A 7,871-nucleotide genomic window follows, 5' to 3' on the forward strand; every position below is an offset into this window, starting at 1 on the left:
CGGGGTGTGAGGTTACGGATGCAGCATTGATAGCAATCGAGGTGTGAGGCGAAGGATGCAGAAGTGAGAGCCGAGGGATGTAGCAGAGATAGCAATCGGGGTGTGTGATGCAGAAGAGATAGCAATCGAGGTGTGCGGTGGGAAGGGCCCAGCAGCCAGAATGCATGAAGCGACGGATGAAGCAGTGATGACAACCGGGCTGTGAGGAGAGGAGGGATGCAGCCAAGAAAGCAATCAGGGCTCGAGGCAAGGGATGCATCAAGGATAGCAATCATGTTGTGAGGCGAGATTCCAAAGGCTAAACGTGAGAGGCTGCAGGGTCGACTCAGAGAGGTCTATGCATGTGAGAGGCTGAAAGCAAGGTCGACTCGGAGCGGTCTATGCATCGGGCGCGCTTGGGGCGACTACCAGTGCCAACCCCTTATCCCGCGACGCGTCCGACAAAGAGAACGTTCCAAGGCGGCAGAGGAGGTTACCAGCCGAAGGATGCAGTAGCAATAACAGGTATAGTTCCGCGGCGGCCGAGAAGACTCACCGCATAGGAATCGGGATGCGAGGCGAGGGATGCGGCGGGAAGGCCCCGACGGCTAAACGGAAGAGGCTGCAGGGCCGCCTCGGAATGGTCCAAGCATCGGATGCGATTGGGACGACTACCAGTGCCAACCCCTTATCCCGCGATGCGTCCGATACACAGATAGTTCCAAGGCGGCCGAGGAGCCTCACCGCATATCAATCGGGGTGCGAGGCGAGGGATGGGGCGGGAAGGCCCCAACGGCTAGACGGAAGAGGCTTCAGGGCCACCTCGGAATGGTCCAAGCATCGGACGCGCTTGGGGCGACTGCCAGTGCCAACCCCTTATCCCGCGATGCGTCCGATACACAGATGGTTCCAAGGCGGCCGAGGAGCCTCACCGCATAGCAATCGGGGGTGCGAGGCGAGGGATGGGGCGGGAAGGCCCCAACGGCTAGACGGAAGAGGCTTCAGGGCCGCCTAGGAATGGTCCAAGCATCGGACACGCTTGGGGCGACTACCAGTGACAGCCCCCTATCCCGCGATGCGTCCGATACGAAGATGGTTCCAAGGCGGCCGAGGAGCCTCACCGCATAGCAATCGGGGTGCGAGGTGGGGGATGCGGCGAGATGGCCCCAACGGCTAGACGGAAGAGGCCACAGGGCCGCGTCGGAATAGTCCAAGCATCGGACGCGCTTGGGGCGACTACCAGTGACAACCCCTTATCCCGCGATGCGTCCGATACGAAGATAGTTCCAAGGCGGCCGAGGAGCCTCACCGCATAGCAATCGGGGTGCGAGGTGGGGGATGCGGCGAGATGGCCCCAACGGCTAGACGGAAGAGGCTGCAGGGCCGCCTCGGAATAGTCCAAGCATCGGACGCGCTTGGGGCCACTACCAGTGACAACCCCTTATCCCGCGATGCGTCCGATACGAAGATAGTTCCAAGGCGGCCGAAGAGCCTCACCGCATAGCAATCGGGGTGCGAGGTGGGGGATGCGGCGAGATGGCCCCAACGGCTAGACGGAAGAGGCCACAGGGCCGCCTCGGAATAGTCCAAGCATCGGACGCGCTTGGGGCGACTACCAGTGACAACCCCTTATCCCGCGATGCGTCCGATACGAAGATAGTTCCCAGGCGGCCGAGGAGCCTCACCGCATAGCAATCGGGGTGCGAGGCGAGGGATGCGGCGAGATGGCCCCAAAGGCTAGACGGAAGAGGCTGCAGGGCTGCCTCGGAATAGTCCAAGCATCGGACGCGCTTGGGGCGACTACCACTGCCAACCCCTTATCCCGCGATGCGTCCGATACACAGATAGTTCCGAGGCGGCCGAGGAGGTGGGGGATGCAGCGAGATGGCCCCAACGGCTAGACGGAAGAGGCTGCAGGGCCGCCTCGGAATAGTCCAAGCATCGGACGCGCTTGGGGCGACTACCAGTGACAACCCCTTATCCCGCGATGCGTCCGATACACAGATAGTTCCGAGGCGGCCAAGGAGCCTCACCGCATAGCAATCGTGGTGCGAGGTGGGGGATGCGGCGAGATGGCCCCAACGGCTAGACGGAAGAGGCTGCAGGGCCGCCTCGGAATGGTCCAAGCATCGGATGCGCTTGGGGCGACTACCACTGCCAACCCCTTATCCCGCGATGCGTCCGATACACAGATAGTTCCAAGGCGGCCGAGGAGCCTCACAGCATAGCAATCAGGGTGCGAGGCGAGGGATGCGGCGAGAAAGCCCCAACGGCTAGAGGGAAGAGGCTTCAGGTCCGCCTCGGAATGGTCCAAGCATCGGACGCGCTTGGGGCGACTACCAGTGACAACCCCTTATCCCGCGACGCGTCCGATACACAGATAGTTCCAAGGCGGCCGAGGAGCCTCACCGCATAGCAATCGGGGTGCGAGGCGAGGGATGCGGCGAGAAGGACCCAACGGCTACACGGAAGAGGCTTCGGGGCCGCCTCGGAATGGTCCAAGCATCGGACGCGCTTGGGGCGACTACCAGTGACAACCCCTTATCCCACGACGCGTCCGATACACAGATAGTTCCAAGGCGGCCGAGGAGCCTCACCGCATAGCAATCGGGGTGCGAGGCGAGGGATGCGGCGAGAACGACCCAACGGCTACACGGAAGAGGCTTCGGGGCCGCCTCGGAATGGTCCAAGCATCGGACGCGCTTGGGGCGACTACCAGTGACAACCCCTTATCCCGCGACGCGTCCGATACACAGATAGTTCCAAGGCGGCCGAGGAGCCTCACCGCATAGCAATCGGGGTGCGAGGCGAGGGATGCGGCGAGAAGGACCCAACGGCTAGACGGAAGAGGCTTCGGGTCCGCCTCGGAATGGTCCAAGCATCGGACGCGCTTGGGGCGACTACCAGTGACAACCCCTTATCCCGCGACGCGTCCGATACACAGATAGTTCCAAGGCGGCCGAGGAGCCTCACCGCATAGCAATCGGGGTGCGAGGCGAGGGATGCGGCGAGAAGGACCCAACGGCTAGACGGAAGAGGCTTCGGGTCCGCCTCGGAATGGTCCAAGCATCGGACGCGCTTGGGGCGACTACCAGTGACAACCCCTTATCCCGCGACGCGTCCGATACACAGATAGTTCCAAGGCGGCCGAGGAGCCTCACCGCATAGCAATCGGGGTGCGAGGCGAGGGATGCGGCGAGAAGGACCCAACGGCTAGACGGAAGAGGCTTCGGGTCCGCCTCGGAATGGTCCAAGCATCGGACGCGCTTGGGGCGACTACCAGTGACAACCCCTTATCCCGCGACGCGTCCGATACACAGATAGTTCCGAGGCGGCCGAGGAGCCTCACCGCATAGCAATCGGGGTGCGAGGCGAAGGATGCGGCGAGAAGGACCCAACGGCTAGACGGAAGAGGCTTCGGGTCCGCCTCGGAATGGTCCAAGCATCGGACGCGCTTGGGGCGACTACCAGTGACAACCCCTTATCCCGCGACGCGTCCGATACACAGATAGTTCCAAGGCGGCCGAGGAGCCTCACCGCATAGCAATCGGGGTGCGAGGCGAGGGATGCGGCGAGAAGGACCCAACGGCTAGACGGAAGAGGCTTCAGGGCCGCCTCGGAATGGTCCAAGCATCGAACGCGCTTGGGGCGACTACCAGTGACAACCCCTTATCCCGCGACGCGTCCGATACACAGATAGTTCCGAGGCGGCCGAGGAGCCTCACCGCATAGCAATCGGGGTGCGAGGCGAGGGATGCGGCGAGAAGGACCCAACGGCTAGACGGAAGAGGCTTCAGGGCCGCCTCGGAATGGTCCAAGCATCGGACGCGCTTGGGGCGACTACCAGTGACAACCCCTTATCCCGCGACGCGTCCGATACACAGATAGTTCCGAGGCGGCCGAGGAGCCTCACCGCATAGCAATCGGGGTGCGAGGCGAGGGATGCGGCGAGAAGGACCCAACGGCTAGACGGAAGAGGCTTCAGGGCCGCCTCGGAATGGTCCAAGCATCGGACGCGCTTGGGGCGACTACCAATGACAACCCCTTATCCCGCGACGCGTCCGATACACAGATAGTTCCGAGGCGGCCGAGGAGCCTCACCGCATAGCAATCGGGGTGCGAGGCGAGGGATGCGGCGAGAAGGACCCAACGGCTAGACGGAAGAGGCTTCAGGGCCGCCTCGGAATGGTCCAAGCATCGGACGCGCTTGGGGCGACTACCAGTGACAACCCCTTATCCCGCGACGCGTCCGATACACAGATAGTTCCGAGGCGGCCGAGGAGCCTCACCGCATAGCAATCGGGGTGCGAGGCGAGGGATGCGGCGAGAAGGACCCAACGGCTAGACGGAAGAGGCTTCAGGGCCGCCTCGGAATGGTCCAAGCATCGGACGCGCTTGGGGCGACTACCGTTGCCAACCCCTTATCCCGCGATGCGTCTGATACACAGATAGTTCCGAGGCGGCCGAGGAGCCTCACCGCATAGCAATCGGGTTGCGAGGCAGATTATTGGGAAGGGAACCCCCTGGGATGCGGCTCAAGCAGTGCCCAAAGGGACTGGAATGCGGAATCACATCGAGAGACCCAAATGCTATACGAGGGCTCAAATCGAATTATCGATTTGGCCACGACATGGACGCATCGGAACGACTACCTTTGCCGAACCACTCGCAATTGCATCCATACCGAAACCAATAGACATTTCCGTTAGAGCCCTCGCATAGCATTCGGGAATCTCGCATGCCCCTCTAAATCGACCAATGCTGGCGCTCAATGAAAATCCGAGCGCTACCACCGTTCGAGCGCCAGCATTGGTCGAGTTAGAGGGGCACGGGGGAGAATGCTCCAGTCAACACCTCCCCTATATAAGTTATTTGTCCGATTCTCGCACAACCGTAGTCTGCCTCGTCGAATCAAACAACGGTCCCAGATTCCGACTTCCGTTCCGTAGAGACCCAAAAGCTAGATGGAGGCTCGCAAGAAAGAGAGTCGGCGCATAGCAATCGGGTTTCTCGAACGTTTAGGGACCGAGCTCACTTGCGGATAGGGCAAAATCCGCCAAGCAACCCAAAAGCTAGACGGGGGCTCGAATCGAATCGCCTAGGCGGCCACAACAACGACGTGTTGGATCGACTACCAGTGCCAAACCATTCAGCAAGACTAGTCTGTGTCGAGGCCGGATAGAGATTCTCAGAGAGCGCCCGCATAGCATTTAGGAGACCTGCCGCGTCCCTCACACTCGACAAATGGTGGTGCACGTTTATAAATCCGAGCGATCCCAACCCTTTCAAGCACCAACATCGGTCGAGATAGAGGGGCACGGAGGGGGCTGCGTGAGACAACACAGTCCCCTATATAAGTTATTTGTCCGATTCTCACACATCCGAAGAATGGTCATCAAATCGGACAACAGCCCAAACTTCCGACTTCCGTCCCAGAAAGCCCAAGAGCTATCTAAAACGTTCATGGCCGGAACTCGATCGCGGCTATACCAGTCCGCCAAGCAACCCAAAAGCTAGACTGGAGCTCTAGTCGAATCACCTCTGTGGCCATTGCAAGGACGTGTTGGAGCGACTACCATTGCCGAACCATTCCGCAGGTCGAGTCCATACCAAGGCCGCATAGAGATTCACGATGAGCTCCTGCATAGCAATCAGGAGACTTGCCGTGTCCATCACAATCGATAAATCCTGGTGCAAGATTTTTGCATCCGAGCGCTCCAACCAGTCGAGCACCAGCATCAATCGACATAAACGGGCACGGGGGGAGGATGCTCGAGAACACTACCTCCCCTATATAAGTTATTTGTCCGATTCTCAAGCAGCCGAAGTCTGGTCATCGAATCGGGTCAAAGACCACAACTTCCGACTTTACCCACAATGCAAGTCATCGAATCGAACATCGGCCCCCGAGTCGGACTCCATGCGTATGTCAGGTCATCGGACCCAAATTCCGCCTTCCTGCGCATGGCGGGCCATCAATATCAACTCGGTCATCGGACCCAAACTCCGCCTTTTTGCGTATGGCACGCCTTCAAATCGGTCATCGGACCCAAATTCCGCCTTCCTGTGCATGGCGGGCCATCAACATCAACTCGGTCATCGGACCCAAATTCCGCCTTTCTGCGCATGGCACGCCATCAACTCGGTCATCGGACCCAAATTCCGCCTTCCTGCGCATGGCAGGTCATCGGACACAAATTCAGACCTCGCCAATATGCCTACGTATCGAATCGGTCATCGGACCCAACTTCCGACTTCATCCATACTGTAGGGTCTTTGAGGTTGGCGCGGTGCGCTCAACCCAGGGAGTCGACCCATCGAAGCATACACCTCCCCTATATAAGCTATTTGTCCGATTCCCACACCTGTGTAGTTTGCACCTCTGACCAGGACATCGACCCCAACTTCCGAACTCGACTGCAACGACGGCACCAGCGCCTTGGTGCGCACCTTGCGACGCACAGTCCCAACATTCGCCTTCCTGCACATGGCAGGTCATCGGACCCAAATTCCGACCTCGCGAGTATGCCTACATATCGAATCGGTCATCGGACCCAACTTCCGACTTCATCCATACCGTAGGGTCTTTGAGGTTGGCGCGGTGCGCTCAACCCGGGGAGTCGACCCAACGAAGCATACACCTCCCCTATATAAGCTATTTGTCCGATTCCCACACCTGTGTAGTTTGCACCTCCGATCAAGACATCGACCCCAACTTCCGAACTCGCCTCCAACGACCGAACCAGCGCCTTGGTGCGCACCTTGCAACGCACAGTGCCAACATTCGCCTTCCTGCACGTGGCAGGTCATCGGACCCAAATTCCGACCTCGCGAGTATGCCTACATATCGAATCGGTCATCGGACCCAACTTCCGACTTCATCCATACCGTAGGGTCTTTGAGGTTGGCGCGGTGCGCTCAACCCGGGGAGTCGACCCAACGAAGCATACACCTCCCCTATATAAGCTATTTGTCCGATTCCCACACCTGTGTAGCTTGCACCTCCGATCAGGACATCGACCCCAACTTCCGAACTCGACTAAAAAGACCGCACCAGCGCCTTGGTGTGCACCTTGCAACGCACAGTGTCAACATTCGCCTTCCTGCACATGGCAGGTCATCGGACCCAAATTCCGACCTCATGAGCATACCTACTAATCGAATCGGTCATCGGACCCAACTTCCGACTTCATCCATACCGTAGGGTCTTTGAGGTTGGCGCGGTGCGCTCAACCTGGGGAGTCGACCCATCGAAGCATACACCTCCCCTATATAAGCTATTTGTCCGATTCCGACACCTGTGTAGTTTGCACCTCCGCTCAGGACATCGACCCCAACTTCCGAACTCGCCTGCAACGACCGAACCAGCGCCTTGGTGCGCACCAAAAGTGCGCACTTTTGGAGGGCACTTTTGTGCGCTCCAAAGGTGCGCACTTTTGGAGGGCACTTTTCTGCGCTCCAAAGGTGCGCACTTTTGGAGGGCACTTTTTGGAGGGCACTTTTCTGCGCTCCAAAGGTGCGCACTTTTGGAGGGCACTTTTTGGAGGGCACTTTTCTGCGCTCCAAAGGTGCGCACTTTTGGAGGGCACTTTTTGGAGGGCACTTTTCTGCGCTCCAAAGGTGCGCACTTTTGGAGGGCACTTTTTGGAGGGCACTTTTCTGCGCTCCAAAGGTGCGCACTTTTGGAGGGCACTTTTTGGAGGGCACTTTTCTGCGCTCCAAAGGTGCGCACTTTTGGAGGGCACTTTTTGGAGGGCACTTTTCTGCGCTCCAAAGGTGCGCACTTTTGGAGGGCACTTTTTGGAGGGCACTTTTCTGCGCTCCAAAGGTGCGCACTTTTGGAGGGCACTTTTTGGAGGGCACTTTTCTGCGCTCCAAAGGTGCGCACTTTT

Source organism: Cryptomeria japonica, unplaced genomic scaffold (genome assembly GCF_030272615.1).
Source record: "Cryptomeria japonica unplaced genomic scaffold, Sugi_1.0 HiC_scaffold_209, whole genome shotgun sequence".
Lineage (NCBI taxonomy): Eukaryota > Viridiplantae > Streptophyta > Pinopsida > Cupressales > Cupressaceae > Cryptomeria > Cryptomeria japonica.